Source organism: Passer domesticus, chromosome 7, assembly GCF_036417665.1.
Source record: "Passer domesticus isolate bPasDom1 chromosome 7, bPasDom1.hap1, whole genome shotgun sequence".
In the NCBI taxonomy this organism is placed as follows: Eukaryota; Metazoa; Chordata; class Aves; order Passeriformes; family Passeridae; genus Passer; species Passer domesticus.
In genome coordinates, this window is record NC_087480.1 from 42372075 (window position 1) to 42390058 (window position 17984).

The window sequence follows — 17984 nt, forward strand, 5'->3', positions numbered from 1 at the left end:
TTTAACTCTTTCCTCAGGGAAGGATAAACACTACAGGCAATTGAATAGTAAAGAAGCTGTTCTGGAGACAGAGACAAGCAGGAATAGAGAAGGTCAGAATGAACTTTGCAGCTAGGAGAACAAAAGACAGCCAGAGTTTCAGACCACCTTTAGAAGAGCAGGAATTTGAAATTAGTTCATTGAGTTACTCTATTCAAGTTTGGTAATGTGATGGACTTTACTCACAAAAAAATTAAATTTCAGTTTAACATTGGGAAGGAGTTAAAACTTTTGCATAATTTTTAGTGGGTGAGATTCCATCAATGCCCTACACTACCCCAGCCAGCTCAAGAGAGAATTTTGTGAAGGAAGCAGATCTGAGCTAAAGGTAAAATGAAGCTACCTGGGGACATTCTATAATCAAAGCGTATGGTCTAAGGCCAGTTGATGGTGTCATAGTTACACTTTTAGTGATATTTATGCTTTTCTGAGAATGCCATAATGGAAAGTAAGTGCTGTTCTGGAACAGCCTAAAGACAGTGCTGAATTGGTGCTCGTCCTTTTAGGTGTTTTATTATTTGTTTATGACCACAGCAACTTCTTCTGTGGTCCCTCACCATTGTTTCCACAGTAATGTGGATGTAACCTGCCTCCTAACAGTGAACCTCTACAAGATGTCATCTCAAAAAAATTGTGTCATCTGGAGAACCTTAGGCAGATTGCATCCACAGTCAACATCAGCAATCCTAAACTGTACATGCTGCAAACTGCAGTGCCTGACAGCAGGGTGAGCTGTTCCTGTTGACTGAAAATATTCTACTTTTTATTTAGAGTGAGGAGTGGTTGAAAGGGACTTAGAGTAACACTTATTTTACTGTCTTCCATAAGCTTCGTGTTAAAAAGCAGTACAAAACTGTGGCACAGAACTGCAACATTTTTACCTGGGTATACACTATTAGAGAGGGACAAGCCTTCAAGCCAAGAGCTTTTGTGAAAGTCATGAATAATATTAATCCTATTACCATGGTTGAAATACAAGTGGGCATATTCTTCTGTTGTTGGCTTTGTGAGAATGCCTTATTTTCTACTACCAGCTTGAGCAGCATGTACTGCCAGCTAAGGGTGACCCTTTCTTTGTGCACACATTCCACGCTGTATCTGTAATGTGTATGGGCATTTTTGCATGACATTGCAGACTGTATTTTCGCAATTCCTTAATGCAGCTGAAAAGAGGATGTTTCCAAAGAATATGTAGTGTAGACACCTGCAAAAAGATTTTTCTTAGGTTCTCTGCCTGAAGTAGAAGGTCTACAAACCTGCCAATGCATTAATTCACTATATGAGGTGTCTGCCATTCTTAGATCATCTGGTTATACCTCTGGTCCTCAGAGTCTGGTAACAAAAACAAAACATGTAAAATCAAAATATGCACAAAAGATTTTTTTTAAAAATGTTTTTGTTCTTTTCTCTTCCTTTTTGTCTAATTCAATTGGATTCTCATATACCATTCTGTGAACTAAAGAAAGTAGGAAGACAAAAATAAATTGTCTCTTTTTTAAAAATCCCTCTCCATTTGATGACAAGTCAAATATGGGGTCATTTGTTTTGTCTGAACTACAAGGCAGTGTTAGCCTTGAGCTTGTTTCCTCTAGAGAAGAGAGATTATGTAACAGCACTAAATGGTGTTAGTCTGGACAAATAAATAAACCTGGCTCACTCCTTGAAGGTAGGGAGGGAGGAATATATAACAATAGCAGGTAAGGGAGATTTTTCTATGAGTGGCTGAAATTTACTCGTGGAGCCACACACTGCTGGTATCACTTTAGCTGCCTTCTCCTTTCCTCATGAAAAAAGTCCTCAGAAAGGCTGGATGTCTGCAGCCATTTGGCCAAAAGCTGGGATTGTCAATACGTTCTACTTTAATCAACTCTGCAGTGCTCAGTGACATGAGTCCTTGTGGTCCTTGCAAGTTTAACAAGTTTTCTGAGGAGACATGTCTTTAACCACCGGAGTCTTAGGAGCTTTTTCACCACCTTTATCCTCTCTTTGTGTCTTCCCAGCCCTTCCTAACCCACTGTTCTGTGGTTCCATGTGTAGCTGCCTCAATATGGCTGACGTACAAACCTCTGGAGAACTTTGTACTAAGTCAAGGCCATGTAAGATGTAGAAACAAAACCTACTGTTGTTAACCACTTTAAATAGTAAAATCCTGTGGTGTTCCACGGCCATTTACTGGAGACAGTCTCCATCCATAAAGAGTTTTATGACTTCTAATCCTCTTACTATAGAAACAAATTATTTTACTTTAACAGACCATTCAGGGAGAAGAAATATTTCTGTTTTGAATTTACTTTCCCATTCTGCAGTAACCTCAAACACAAAAATTTACTATAGTTTCTTTCCTGTGACTTTAAATTTTCTCTACGGTGTCTGGAATATTCTGGTTTTTAGGATGGATCCTCACTCCTTCTGACGTGCCATTTGTGACACTTGTGTAAAAAGTGCATGATGTGTGTAAGTTTTTTCTTCCAAGTCTTTTTGTAAGATTTAGGTTCCTTCTCTTACTGGTTCAAGTGAGCAGTTTTCTTGGGGTGTGTGCAGGGACCTTGTGTGAGCACACCACCCCCTACAAGACAGATTGCAGCTGGAACATGCTACAGCAACAAGTACGTTGTTGGGGCTAAACAAGTTACCTCCAAAATTCACATCTTGAGTTTCCCAAAATTACATATTTAGGTGATTGAATGTTTATTGACCATGTGGACTGTCTTTTTAAAGTACCAGCTGTATTTTAAAACAAGCACAATCTGAATCTGAAACAAACCTAAAGAACACTTCTGTTCATAACAGCCATGTCAGAATTTTCTCATCCCTCTGAGCATACATCTCATTCTGGGATATAAATAAATGGTAGTCTGAAGGAAAAGCACTTCCTATTGATAGCTAAGAGTATATGCCATTGCTTGGGAAAGAATATTATTGCCTTAATTTTTTGCCCAAATGGTATTACACTTCACCTCACATCCCCTTGTACTTGGTTTATTTATCTTTGCAGCAGTTCTCCCTATCCTGAGGGATTTGAGTAGCCTAACTTGCCTTTCTTTTCATTTCTTTTAATGTCCCTGTTTCATGTCTGCATAAGGAGAAATAAAGCTCTCAAAAACTTTTGCTAGATTAAGCATTTAAAATACTCAAGTAGTATTTCCAACCCAAGTGTTATCAGCAGGGGCTATGAGAGGAGGGAGATGAGGAGTGATCTGTCTCCATGTGCCCTATTCATCTGGGGAGAAGGCTACTTGCAAGCATTTTTTGAAATGCTAAGTAGAAGACAAAAATTATTTGAGAGCTGCATGGTAATAATGTACAGTTTTATGGGATAATTGGTGAAGAAATACATGTATGAGACTGAAAAAAATTGTTTACAATGTGATGGAATACAACTTAAAGTCCTTTTAGCAATATACTGTTACTATGGGCAGGACAGTGACCTTTACTCCTGGTTTAAATCAGGGTTATTTGGGTTGATGAGCAAAGAAGAAAGAAGAGCCACAGTTGTCTTTCAGATTTTGGGACTCGATAAGGCTCAAATTCTATTCATAGTTATTTTTACAGTAATCCCTGAAATCAGTGGTGCAAGATCAGCTAGCAAGCTTGTGCTCAATTACAAATACTTCAATATTAAAATTTCTAAAAGATAACAAGCATTCTGCAATACATGTTTTACAATTATTTTTTCGTCTGCCCCTCTCAGGCTATTAAAATTCACTTAAATTTGAATTTCTTGAGTAAACACAAATTTTCAGAATGTTCATCTAGTCTCTGTTTTGATAATACTGTTCTGTTATCCTTCTTTTCAGCTAGACACACCAGGCAGATCTGTGTGATTAATTTCTAGCACATATAATACCAAAATCAAGAACACATGAGCAGAAAAATACACTCCTCTGACTCAGCCTATGAAAATATTAGAATTAATTGCTCACAAGCAGTCTTTTCATAAGCATCCTCAGTAATGCTAAATTGTGAAGCTAAAGTTCTGATTGAGGTTACCAAAATAATTCAGAAGGAGGGCTTTTGTGTAATGGCTGCATCTTAAACCTGCAGGGAACTAAACATGGGGAGCTATTCACTTATCAGGTATTTTAAGATAAGTATAAATGTAAAGGACACAGACTCCTAAAATAAATTTAGAACATTTCTTTTGATTTATTTCTTATAACAACCAGAACCTGATCTTAAAATGGAGAAATATTTCAGGAAATAGTTCTCCTCCCTTAACTTCTGTTTTTCTAGGTAAAACATTGTTATTTGTAGTGTTTATATAATTATATTCCAATGTAATTCAAGTATGTAATGACATTTCTTAAATGAAAGCATTTAAATAACTCAGGAAATTGTTCTACTGTTCTGTTTCCTGACTTAAAACCCATTTTGTCATGTTAGTTTTATTGTTCAATCTGTCTGAGCTCATCTAGGTATAGTCTACCCTACACAGAGTAAAATTAAGTATTTACTAGCTGGTCATCCCATATATGATTATGTACAAATATGCATGTTATATTAAAACCATTCATCTATATATCTTCATACAGTTACTATTTTCACCCTTTACTCAATTTTAGTTAATATAAAAAGACCGAAATCTTACATAACTTTGGAATGGGACTAGATTATAATAAAAAAGAGTAATCTTAAATGATGGCGTATCAAATAATAAATATATTAAAACCAAAATTTTTCAGAAAATAAAACACTTCAATTTTTCATGTAGTACCAATCAATTGTAAGAAATATAGAGTTTTTCCTTGTATTTGGCAATACAGCAAAACCGTTTTCTCACGTGTACAGCCCAAAAAGATGTTTTGTTTTGTTCAATGAAATAGAATAGTTTGGTACAGAGGTGGTATTTTTCAGCAAAGAAGGGGAAAATTTACCAGGCTTGCAGGAGAACTGAATCTTCTTTTACCCTAAAGACCCCTTCTATGAGACAAGTGATAGGTTAACCTGTCTCATTTTTATCCAGAGCTTTTTTAATTTAGTGGATAAGATTAAAGAGCAAGCTGAATACCACAGGTGTAGCTTGGGTTTTTAATCTGCTTGACTCAAGTTAATCTAGTTCCTGAATGGGGCTACTAATAATGTAGTTCCCAAAGTAAAATAGGAAACCTAAGTATTGCAATGCTTTTATTCAGCTTTGAATAAATCAGAGAGGCATAAAATATACTGAAACAGATTAAATTTGATTCCTGCAGGAATCAAAGTTTTAGAAGTTGTAGTAGAGATGGAGAGAAACTCAGTAGTGGAGATCAAACTCTGCCCAGGGCAGACAGACTCTGCTGGGGTGCAACAGTGCCCAGAGAAAACCCCCTGGGCACTTGGCCTGAATAAACAGCTTAGGTACAGCCATGCTTCTGGTTTTATGCAAAGAGTAGACACCAGTGAGATTACAGTATTTATTTCTGTATTATCCTGCACTGGAAAATATGTCTCCATGCTCCAGGACAAAAATGGAAGAGAGGCAGAAAAATACCCTGAAACAATTGCTGGTATATAAGAGTGTGGCACTGCAGCATAAATTCTTGGGTGTCTTTCTCTTCAAGGCACTTTAAATTTTATATATTCTATGCCAAATTCTTTAGCCCTTAGGTGAGCAGAACTCCTGCTGTCCATGCTGTGAGGTGTTCTCAGTTAAAGAGCACAAAAGCTTCATCCTGTGCTACACTGATAGCTTTGATATTTCTGCAAGTTTTCAGGATATTTTTCTTGTGAGCTGAGGAGTCACAGCCCCCTGTGTGTGTCACCCAGCTCCTGGCACTGGCACTGTGAAGGCAGCAGAGTGAGCCCTGCCCCACAGGAGGGTCTGCAAGGGGCACAGGCCCCAGCTGCACCCACCTATGCACTGGGATTAGAAACACCCTGGTGGGGACCGGACCAAGAGCAGGAAAGCGATGGGAGAGAAAAAATGTTGTCTTGGTACCAACAATTGCAGGATGTAGTTCAGAGGAATGATGATTTTTGTAGAAGCCTTTTCTTGCCAGAAAAGAACACTAGAATGTTTAGTTCCTCCCTAGCCCTTGTTTAGTCTGGGAAGCCGCAGGGCTACAAGCATTGCCTGGAAAGAGCTCTGGGCATCCCTGAATTGGTGGGAAGGGGAGCCAGTGCAGGCACCAGGGACCGTGGTGGAAGGGAAGATGCATCAGCCCTGGCCAGAGGCTCCACCTGAAGAACTTCTACCTGTCCCCAGAGCCAAGGGTGTGAAGTGCTGATTCTGTGAGTGCTTCCAAGATTTTCCTATATCTTGAACTTCAGAAAGAAATGTGAAATTAATCTGTTTTTCTTCACTGGGACATGCTACATTTCCTAGATGTTGGCTCTAAATTTGGCAAAATAAATCCACTGGATATGACTGTAACTGTGATGGCTCAACTAATTTTATATACCATCATTATCCTATTCAGGGAGACTGAGCAACTTGATTTTTTTGTATTTAGCTCAGCAGTCAATATGTACTTGCATGTTTTAGTTAATGCTCATTCACATGTATCTAAATATACAGTGCTTTTTAAAAATTTTTTTAGTCTTCAAGTTAAGAAACTAACACATTCTTTTAACTATGTTATTTAGAGAACTTCTTGAGAAAATTTCATGATCTGAACAACTGCTACATCTTGTTGTAGCACTGAAGGGCTAAGGCACTAACAGAAACTCAAGTGCTTCTCTAATTTATAGGAGATGATAACTGTAAGTATTTGAAAATAAAAGTAAATAAGCATCTTTAAATAAAATACATCTGTAAGTATCTCACAGGATCCTAGCTTCCCTGGGTACTTGCTTTGTGGTGAACAGTAATTACTTCCAATTAAAAAGGCAATGTATTTGTTAATCACTTAATGTGCTGTGGTTAAACCATCCTGCTTATTTATGTTTAGATAATTTTAATCAAATAAATAAAACATTCTGGTCTTCTGCTTAATAGTGTACAAATGCAAGATGTGGAGTAGTTTTTAGTTTTCCCTAACCTAATCCTCTTTTTAATATTTAAGAAATATAAATTCTACCGCTATGATGTACTTGGCAGGTATTTGTTACAACAATCTTTGGAACTTATTTCATAGAGATGTATTCTCATAGACTGCAAGGAAGGAAGGAAGAAGTTAAGGTGAAGAGATTTCAGGTTATTCTTCATATAGAAGAAAATGCATACCCCCACCAGTGGAATGATGTTACCTTTTCAAGGCTAACCCACCCCTCCTTAACTGGTACAGAAGATGTTTGTAAATGTTAATTTTTTTTTGTGATCTCTGTTCCTGTGAGGAATTCAAGCTTAAAAAGGGTGAACAATATTGAAAAGTGTAATATTTTCCAAGTCAGATACCATGTATCTAAGAAATAGCATATATGATGGGTCTGCAGGGCTTCTCTCAGAGCAGTTGGGGCCAAGAGGGCTCAGATGGCTCCCCGTGTGCTCAGTTATGATGTGTTGTTTGTGTTAATGATTCCTAACTTAAATCTTGGCAAAAAAGCCATAGAAATCCCACTTCAGTATCTCAGTAGGTGCTTCTTAGTGAAGAAAATCTGTCCAAGAAACAATGGATACTACTAGAGTTACTCATGTTTGAAAAATATTTCAGCCTGATTGTTAGAAAGCCCTAAGGGTAAAAACAGTGACTCCATCGTAGCCGCTGTGGGGAGGGAATGAAGGATGTTTTGTGTTGTCTCCTTATTGGAAGGTAATTTTTGCAGGGTTCAAAATCCTCTGTTTAGTGGGGGAGTCAAGGAGAACCTCATCAGTTTCTGATAAGTGTTCTCTGCCTGTCTTGCGCAGGGTGGGTGGTTAGACAATACCTGACTGTCTGACAGTAGCAGATGTGATGCAAGCTTCAGAGTGCAAGGAAGCAGAGTTCAAATTCCTTTTGTGTCTATAAATACAGAGCTGCTGTGAAAGTCTGTGAATAGAGCTTGGGTCTAATGCCTGAGGACCCTTGAGGCAAGAGATGTGATGGAAAAGGGAAGGCATATAAAACGCACACCTGGGAACAACTGTTTTCACTCATCTATTCTAAGAACGGTTTCAAATCTTTAGTTAATGTAATCCATCTGCAAAAGCCACAATATTTGAAACAAACAGGTGAGATGTAGCTGTTGGTAGGGTAGCTATGCTCTGCTAATGACGTGTTAAACCTGGCTGCAGTTAGTTAACTACTTTACAAAACTTTTCAACTTACTCAACACATCACTCAGCTCACCCAGCTGTGCAGGAGCTGTCATTAAAAACCTTCAAGCTGTATTCAAAATCCATCAGTGCTTTAGAGGATCACCTTTCCAAGATAAGGAATCTCTACAAAGGTTATTGTTCTGACCAAAGAGGCTTATAGATAGTTATATACTGCCTACATCACATTTTTCCTTTTTGCTCTGAATATCTTGGACGCAAAATGTGAAATGAAACTAATGCAGTTAAGAATTCTCAAGTGAGATGAGGTGCAGTGGTTAGAGCTCAGTCAGAGATGGATGGTCAACCTAAACTGCATTCACCTGAATCTGATTTCTCATCTGCTTTGTATCCCATCCCATCACCCATCTTCTCTTTTATCCTCCATCCATTTAGTGTCTTACTAAACTGCTTGGTGTTTTCTTGCCAGCTTTAAGAGCCAATTGTTGCAGGCATGTGCTAAAGTCTTTGTAAAAAGACTTTTAATGTTGGATGTTTCCTTTGGTCAGAGAACTACAAAGCTTCAACAAGCTGTGGTAAGGCTTTATTTTTGCTTTATGTGGATCCACCTGGAATTGTCTTGCATGTGTTCTGTGGCTGTCTCTCGCAAAGTAAAAAATTCTGGCTGTATTCTTTTTCTGGATTTTATATCTTATGTTATATAGAAGAGTTAAATACTTATTAACAACATCCTACAACAAGAAAAATGTTAAACACGGTAAAGTTTTGTTACTACTCTGTGCTGTGCTGAAAAGCTGTATTTGAAGTTGTGCATCTGCATCTCTCATGAAAGATGATTCTGGTCATTTTGGATAGTGGGCTATCTACACATGTGGGCATGTTCTGGTTCTTAGTTTGCAGCACCTAAGATAACTAAATGTCAGCTATTTTCCCTGGATACCATGAACAAATAAAAGTTTAGTTCTTTGGGACACAAGGTTTGGTCATTAGCATACCTGATTGCTAATTTGGCATTACCTATTGTGCTATTAAAATAAAATAAAACAAAACAAAACTGCCATAATAATCTTCCTTTCCCTCTCTGTTACCTAGAGATGAGCATTACTTTTAATGCAGTGCCCCAAATGATCTTATTAAGGTGTATGAATAAAGCATAAATTTTCAATTCCAATAGACAAACGTACATTTTGGAGGTAGAATTTCAATTTTTTAGGAAGCCTTGCACAATTTTTTTTTGTGTGTGTGGGTTTTTTGATGTTCATTTTTTAATTCAAAGGCATAATGTTGAGTGAAGAGGTGGCTTTCTGTGGGGGAAAAGAAGACATTTATATCTATCTATATCTATCAGTACTGGGTCAAGGAAAGAATTTGTGGAAAGACCTTGGTAACTATTGTTTCTCTAATGACAAATTACCAGTGCTTTTGTTGGAAGGTACTGGAAGGGGAAAAACCTCAAGATTTTGAACTACAGAAATAGCCATGCATGTAGGTGCTCTGTTATCTGACAAACAGCAAATCTAATTTTTGCATTATAACTGCTTTTTCTGTATAATTTTTCAACCTCTGGGCTGGCCTATAGCTACTGCTTGGAGTTTGAGACCCTTGAAGCATGGGCAATGTCTTGCATTTGATTGTTTGATTTGTTTGTAGTGACTAGATTTTACTTTATTTGGGGTAGTTCCAGACCTTAAATTAAAAACTACTAAATCAGTAGCACTCTATATGTTTGTCATACATATTTGACTTAAAAGGTTTCTTTTATTCTAGAGTGGGACTACTGCACAGCCAGTATTTGGAATATTGATTCTTTAGCTACTTTTATAGCCTACACAACTTGTTTCTCTGCCATTTTCAAGTTGTTGTGATGTGGGGATTGTTAATAGTTGAATTATAAAAAAGAAACCACCTAAACCTGTAATCACTGTCACACTGTCACCTTCTAAAATAACAAGATTATTTACTTTCCATTTCTTGCCTTCATTTTGAGACTGTATTCTGCACAGATGAATCCAATTTTCAGAATAGTGATATTTCTGCAAGAAAATCTAATACAAGAGAGCAACATCAAACTGACAGGAAGATTGAATGGGTAATGTATGCCCTCTTCTTTTTAATGTGGGGTATCTTTATGATGCTGTGGCCTGTGGTCTACAACTTTGACCCACATCTTTCTTTTTAGTTAACCTCCATCAACTATTTAATATAGCTTCACATGTTTGTCATGTGAATCTGTAATTAATGCCATTTTATTCCCCATGTTAATATGTTCACTGAAAATGATATAGAAGGAAGGGCACTTAGATCTACAGAGAATTAATTAGCATGTAATTTTCAGCATATCATCTCGTGTTAATTAGCAGTTAAACCATCTTCTAGTGCACGACCTGCTGATTTAAATACAGCATTCTGTTACAGTGGCCCTGGAGGATAATGTCTTGAAAGGGTATTCTCTTGAAAATGGTACTCCCTGTTTGTCTCTCTATTTCTTTGTGCCCTAACATCAGATCTTTGTCATCCCTTTCCCCCACATAAAAGCCCCTTTACTTAAGTGATCAGCAAGCAGCAATTTTGATATTAATCAGAAAAGATAATGATAGATTTATGCATGCCAAATCAATGTGCTGCCTGATGGAAGTGTGACAACTCCGTTGTTAAAGGAGGGTCACATCCTCCCTGATGGATCTCTAACTGCAGTAACTTCAGCTTTGCCATCTTTCTTTAAACACATAAAATTCTACCATGAGAAACTGTAATACTGGCTAGCTGAGGCATTCAGGAACTATCTCTCTTTACATAGTTGTAGTGTAGCAGCTTATATTTCGTGTGAAAAAGACAAGTGCTATATTATATTTTAACTACCTAGCTTAATCTGCTTATGTTTTGCTATTCCTCTTTTCTTAAGTTGTGAGTGATCCTTTAAATTTTTTATTTCATCAGTGTAAAAATATCTAAAGCTTTACTTTATTGAGCACTTCCATCACCCTGAATACCTCTATTATACTGCTTTTGAGGTCTTATTTTTCTATGCAATCCAATTCCCTTGACCTCAGAAGAGTATTTATTTCTGGTATCCATGCTTTATATTATAAAGGCTTTACCCTGGTGTGTCATCAAAGCTGTTGCTGTGAAGTGGTGAGTTTTAGTACTGTGAAATTGAACTCTTTCATGGTGATAGAGAACAACTGACCCTAGTTCTTCAACTAGTTGATGATGGATTAGATGAAACTGAGAAGTTTCTTGTGCTGCTGCTGGTTTTTTGGAAGTGTTTGTGGTTTTTTGCTTTTGTTGTTTTGTTTCCATTGGATTCTTTTTTCTTAATATTTCCACAGTCAAGTGTTACAGTGCAGGATGCTGTTAAACTGAAAAAAAATAGTCTCTTGAACAGAAGAGATGACTTATCCAGAAAATGTCCAACTTTTGAGTTTCTGGAATGAGAAGCCTCTTAATGACCAAAAAAGCAAACCCCTCAGTTGTCGCCAGAATTGTGCAGATTCTCGATAGGACTTATCAGATGGGCAATACATTACAGACACCCAGAATATGTTTTAAGAGGCAGATGCCTCAGATGCTTGCAATGAAACTTCTGCCTAAATCAAAGATGGATTGTAAATCTGTTCATTGCCATTATGAAGTGCTTTTGAGGGCAGTTAGAAAAGACTGTAGTTTTTGATTAAATGGTAAGTGACTTAGTGAACTCTTTAGATCAAAAATTTATTCTTTGCAAATTATTGCATTGTCCAAGAGCTCAACTTCATCAATGTATTCATTGTTCAGTTCTAAAATACTGTCAGTATGGATTCATCAAGAATGTAGTGCAGATAGCTAAACATTACTTTTATTTGCTCTCCATGGGAAAGATGGAAACTGCATTTGATAGAATTAATTTCTGAATAAGCTATATTGAACCTGCACACCTATTTCAGCGTTATAAAATCACAGCCTACTCAGCCAGACCAGTCTAAGCTATCAGTGGTGAATTTAATACTGATGTTTCCCTAACCTCAAACATTCAAACACTTTTCTCTCCAGCCATCCTAAAGCAGCACTGGCTAGTGCTAGTAGTCTACTGGCTACTGAAACTGAGCTCAGAGTGTGGAAAGCCTTTCCAAAGCATTGTGTGGCTGGGTCCTTAAAGTGTTTCATGTGATGCGTTTCTGGCCTGGCTGCTGGACTGCCTTCAGCTGATTGTGGTTGGGCTAGGAAGAGGCATCAAAGGGGATTATCCCTGCTGAGCTGTGCTGTGGGGCTGGAGGAGCTGTGTAAGGTGAATCAGTGGCAGAGTAGTGTTGTGGTTCTTTGGTCATTTATTTTTCCTCTGGCAGAATTTGGGATATCACTGTTTTCAGGCATGGCAAAGGAACTGAATTGTTTCCTTTTCACTGTGTTTATGAAACTTTGAACATTTCAGAGTCTGTGTTTGTAATTACTTTTTTCAGAATTATTGGAAAGAAAATCTTGGCCCTATAAATTAAATTAAATACACTACCTTTAAAACACTTTTGTGTGTATTTAAAATACTTTAAAATTACTGTGTGTTCAAGACAGTGGAGGGCAATATCTGAGGCAGAGACTATTCCTACTCTGGTAAGTCTCTTTTTGAAAAGCAGAGGTAGGGAGTACCTACTGAAAATATTAAATTATCAACCCAGCTATATTTTTTATACAATGAAGTAACACCAGTGTTAGAGTGTTCCAGTATGTTCAAATAACATGTGCTACTTCCTCGGCACAGAATTAGTTTTCATTTCCAGAGATTTCCAAATCCTAATGGAATTGTTGAAATTTATTCTGATTATGACACTCATCCAAAAAAGTTCGGGCTGAAGCTTATGAAGGTTGTTCCTTCATTGTATTTCCCACTTTTTTTCTCTGCAAAAATTTCCTGTAACTACTTTTCTCATACAAAATAGCCAGTTTCTCTTTCCCTGGTGTTCAGAGCCTATTACAAACCCTCTGATTGCAAAATCTTGAGTTCCCACTGTCAGCACTGTTTCAATTCCCAGTTTCTAGGTCACATTAAAATACTATGGAAGTTGCTTTTATTCATCTTTCCCTGTTTAAATGTCTCATTTATGGGCTCCTGGCATGGCATTCACACTGAAAAGTGTTACTGCTTGTATGAGTAAGTGGCACAAACAGACTTTGCAGAAGCCTGTAAGCTGTAATTTGCTGGATGATGAAAAGGGGACATAGGGTAAGGTTGGTCCAATATGCTCTCTTTCTCACTGAAGGCTGAAGTGTTGAGAAGTGGAAAAGGGGATTGTTCCAAAGAAATCTTCTTTGTTGACTGCCTAATGATCCATAAACGATTTGTTTGCTGAAATTGAAGATTGTGGTTTTTAACACTTTCATGTTGCTTGTGTCAGCAGGGGCTGTGATGGCTCTCCTGGCCTAAACAGCAATGAATTAAGTTATTTGATTAGACTGCTGTCGTAATTCTACTTTTGTGCAACATTTCTGATTAGTTCCTAAGTAGATGCCTATAATCAAACCAGAGCTTTCAGAAAGAATTGAAATTTGAACATTGCCTGCAGGTTTATGAAGTATCAAAAATTTCCAGAAAATTGTCATGTAACAGTCCTGTGAAGATGCAGCTCAGTAGCTTGAACCGTCTTCTAGTCTAATAAAATTCCAATATAAGATTAATTATTTATTGTGCAATTTTTTCATTTTTCCTATATTCATGTTACTATAAAAGTAATTTATGATGCTATATAAAGATGAGGCAAATTCTGGAGAACATTATGAAAATTAAAATTTGTTCTGGAGAACATATAAAAATTATTATTTTTTAAATTTGTGTGTAATAAAACCTCTAATTATTTGCCTAACTGGACAATGAAACCTAGGCTTTTAAAAAGTATGTTTACATATATTTTGCTGCAGTAGAAAAAACACTGCCTGTGGCAGAAGGTGCTATTAGAAATGTTTAGGCACTGTGGAAGGATGCAAGAATGGAGCTGTGACTCTTGAAACTCACTTCAAGGGCAAACAACAGTAGCTGGGGCAAGCTGTGCCAAAGAGGCTGCAGGGTAGGATTGGGACAAACCTTGCCAGAGACTTGTGATTGGGATGGTCCTTGTGAGTCAAACACTACTGTGAAAGCCAGGCAAGCCCTGCCATGATGAGCTTGCTTCCAAAGCCAGGGCTGGTACTGGTGTTCTGTAGTGCCTGAACATGGCTCCCAAAATGGTTGATGTGTTCCCACTCTCTTCTGTACCAGAGAATGTTAGCTCAGCAGCTGATTGGCAAATGGAAAACTCCTAATGTTGATTTGAAGTCTGCACCTTTTAGATTTGTTTGTGATATTTCTGGTTTAAATTGGGATTGGTGTGAGAAGCTGCATCTACAATGAAGAAAACACTTCTATTTCTGGTCTGTTTCACACAGACAGCCTGAAAGGCTTCCGCTCGGATGGAAACAGGTCACATTTCATCCCAAAGCAATTGAAATGACAGCTACAAATTCTGTAAAGTTTAGAACAAGTCTGCTGACAGATACTCAAATAAGGAGTATTGGAGACCAGCAATAGCATGTTTGTAATGGCCCTCATTGTACAAATCCTGGTCAAGTACAAATTCTACCAAGCTTACTGATCCTAGAAAATACTTTAATTAATAAGTAGTCCAATTGCAATTCAAAATAAGATATTGAAATAAGGGAGGAAGGAAAGCAATGTCTTTCTTGGCCTCTCATAAAATTCTCACCTATTCCTGCATCAATAATATATTCCAGGAATGGCATATATTCCATTATATGACACACTCTTGTTTTTTTCCTTAACTGATCTTAACACCTGCAGATTATTCCTTGAATCTCAATTTACTATGAGCAGATTTTGGATGTCTGGAGTGTCTGGGGCTGGTACTGGAACCATAGGAGAGAAATTATGTTGAAGCAATTAAGATGATTGCCTGCATTGCAGGCAATGCTAATATTAAGGAACCAGTGAAAAAATGGTGTGTTTTGCTCTCTGGAAAATCGCTGGCTGAGAACAAAAACTGCCAACATGCTTATGATGCTCTCCAAAAACCAAAACACCAGCCTAAAAGTGTTTGAAGTGATCTCCACATAATTAAGAAGATTTCTGAATTCAAATCCTTTAAAGAAGAGTGATGTACTCAACTGTTTTAGAGCAAGCAGAAACATTAGTTACAATTTAGCTTCTGAGGAAGAAAATTATCTACTTTCTGTTCTCTCTTAAGGTGCCTTAGATTCTTAATTACTTGGTGTTGGGACCAGTGCAGTGTTCAATTAGTGCCGTCGGTGCCTGTTCTTAATTTGTTTTTCTCAGAGTAGTAACACTGTCACTCCACTTTGGTACGTGTGTACTTGGAGTAAATGTACACTGAAGGCAATCAAAACGACATGTAAGCTTGCAGGGGCAAAACTTGGCATTCACAGTTTAAAAGGTTACACAACAAGGACCAAATGTAGTAAAGTGGGAAAGCTCTTTTTCCCGAAGACCTTAGATGAGGTTAGTGGCGCTTAAATAATACCATGGAAAATTCATTCTTTTTAGCAAGTCCCAGGAGGCTGACACTCTGATAGGTTTAATCTCTGAGGGTCTAAAATGAGACTGGCCAGCTGTGGTTCATGGATCACCAGTAGTGCATGGTGGTCCATGTGTTATAAAGGGATTAGGGAAGAATCCATTTATCTTCAGGCAACTATGCTTTTCTAGTTGTTTTAAGGACTTACAGAACCTTCAGAAATAATTATTTATCCTCTTACTGACAGAAATAAAGATATCAAGCACTTGCCTGTCCTGTGCTGCAATATCTTTCTTTTCTCCTACTTTTTGCAGGAAATTTGACATTTTACTCTTCTGAAATGGAAAGAAGGGAAAAGAAGCTGCAAAGGCAAACCTTGAATCTCAAAATGACCAGGGAAGTTTGAAGTTGCTTCTAAGAGAGGAAGATATGGGACTGGAATCCTCAGCAGTCAGGAAAAAGTAAATATTACAATTTCATAGACATACCCAAGCACAGTGGAATTCATTAGATCTTTTCTCTTTAGAACTGTCCTACTTTGATGCTGCAGTAGGATGGTCACACAAGGGAACATGTTGTCTTGTGGGTGAGGGTTTGAGAGCACTGCTGGCCAGGAAAGGAGGTGTGCTCTAAGAAGTGGCCTGAATATGTAGTCTAAGATCTTCTTTTAAATACCATAATACCCCCAGGGCATTAACACTGACTAGCAAAGAAGTCACTAAGTTATTACAGTTTCCATTTGTGTTGTTTAAGCATGTAACCTGATTCTCCTTACTCAACATTGACATTTGATTCCAGAACTTTGCTCTTAACTTTGCTGATTGGGACTCAGATATTTCTCCCATGACTTCTAATAATGCTTTCTTTGGTCTTGAGAGGTCTTAAATAAAAAAGAATTAATTTCATGCAGATTTTTTTAAGCTTTTGCAGCTCTAATAAGAGGGTATTGCGAAACCTCTATGTTAAAATTTAAATAGCAGGGAAGAAAAGGCAAGCAGGAGGCAGTAAGGAAAAAAGCACAATGGAGGATAAAAAAAAAAGGAGATAATGGTCTATAAGCTCTTTGTGGCAAGGAAGGATTCCTTGTGCAGAACAGCACACCAGTGGGCCTAATTAATGCCTGTTACTTGCCACTTAAGGCTTGTTCTGAAACTGCTGGTAAGAAGCAAAGAGAAAATGAGAGAAAGAAAGAAAGAAATTCTGGAAAGGAAATGCAGAAAACACAGCACAAACAACTCCCTTGAGATTCCTGCTGTCAGCTATAGGAACCTCTTGGATGTGGAGGCTCCTACAGCTGCATGGTGACAGTGGCTGTAAACTGGGGGTACAATAATGTTGGTATGGGGAGAATATCTTTACTTTTCTTGTGAGATTTGTCTCGTGGTTGTCTCATCACGTGTGGATACTATCTAGTATCACATTATCAAACGTAAGAGAATAGTCTGATCTGTCTGAAAAATTGAGTTGTTATGTAAACTGTGTACATCAAGGGCATTTATCCAGTGAGTGTCATGTCATATACACACAGAGAAAAAAATTCTGAAATTAGCTTTTTTTTTCTTGAAATAATATCTAAACTCATATTTTAAAGTCATGAGTGATCCCTGTTCAAACTTATAGTTGTGTGCTGGGGGAGGTATCCACTAGTGGCATCCAGAGTGAACACTGATGCTTCAGCACTTGTCCATCACTGCAGTTCCTCCCCACAGACACCTTGGAGAAGGAGCTGCTGCTTTGGGAACTGCAGAAGGGATGAGTAACATGGCACTGCTGTCTTGGGGTCTGCTCGTGTTTCACGTGCAGGACTGGAACATGCCCTGTTAAACTTCGGTCTAAAGGTAATCCATGGTTTACACAAGTTATTTATGATCTTTTATTAGCCTCATTCACATGAAAGACCTGTAATTTTGGTCTGATTCAGATGCAATATGTACTGGTATTAGGGATTTGTTTTTCTTTGTTTTGACAGGACATAAGGATACAAGTATGAGAGAATTGATTATATTCCATACTATGCATTTGGAGATAGAGCCAGCAGTATGCTAGTTAGCAGTTTCACATAATCTCATTGGCTTCAGCAGCTTTATCCTTTTCTTGCACTATAAATGAAAAAGACTCAGTCCATTAACATTTAAATTGGAGACACAGATTCCTGATGTAAACTATTTGCATTGACATTAATAGTGGGCACAGCCCATTAGTGTGAGCTCATATTAGCAACATCTTAATAATCATGGCAGAGCTTTTTTTAAAGTTATGGGAATTTCCCTGTAGCATATAATTAAGTGTGTATGGAATTTTTATTGGTTATAATTAAGATGCATGATCTTTGTTTATTA

The 17984-nt window shown here is 37.6% G+C and overlaps 1 long non-coding RNA gene across 1 annotated transcript in view; it reads left to right on the forward strand.

The window, feature by feature from the left end:
* The first annotated feature begins 596 nt into the window (after positions 1 to 596).
* LOC135304995 (uncharacterized) overlaps positions 597 to 17984 on the forward strand; it is a 657910-nt gene continuing 640522 nt past the window's right edge. The window contains exons 1-4 of the long non-coding RNA XR_010366252.1: positions 597 to 8727; positions 10140 to 10241; positions 15960 to 16106; positions 17342 to 17483. This is a non-coding gene — a long non-coding RNA (uncharacterized LOC135304995). The remainder of the gene's footprint in view (positions 8728 to 10139; positions 10242 to 15959; positions 16107 to 17341; positions 17484 to 17984) is intronic.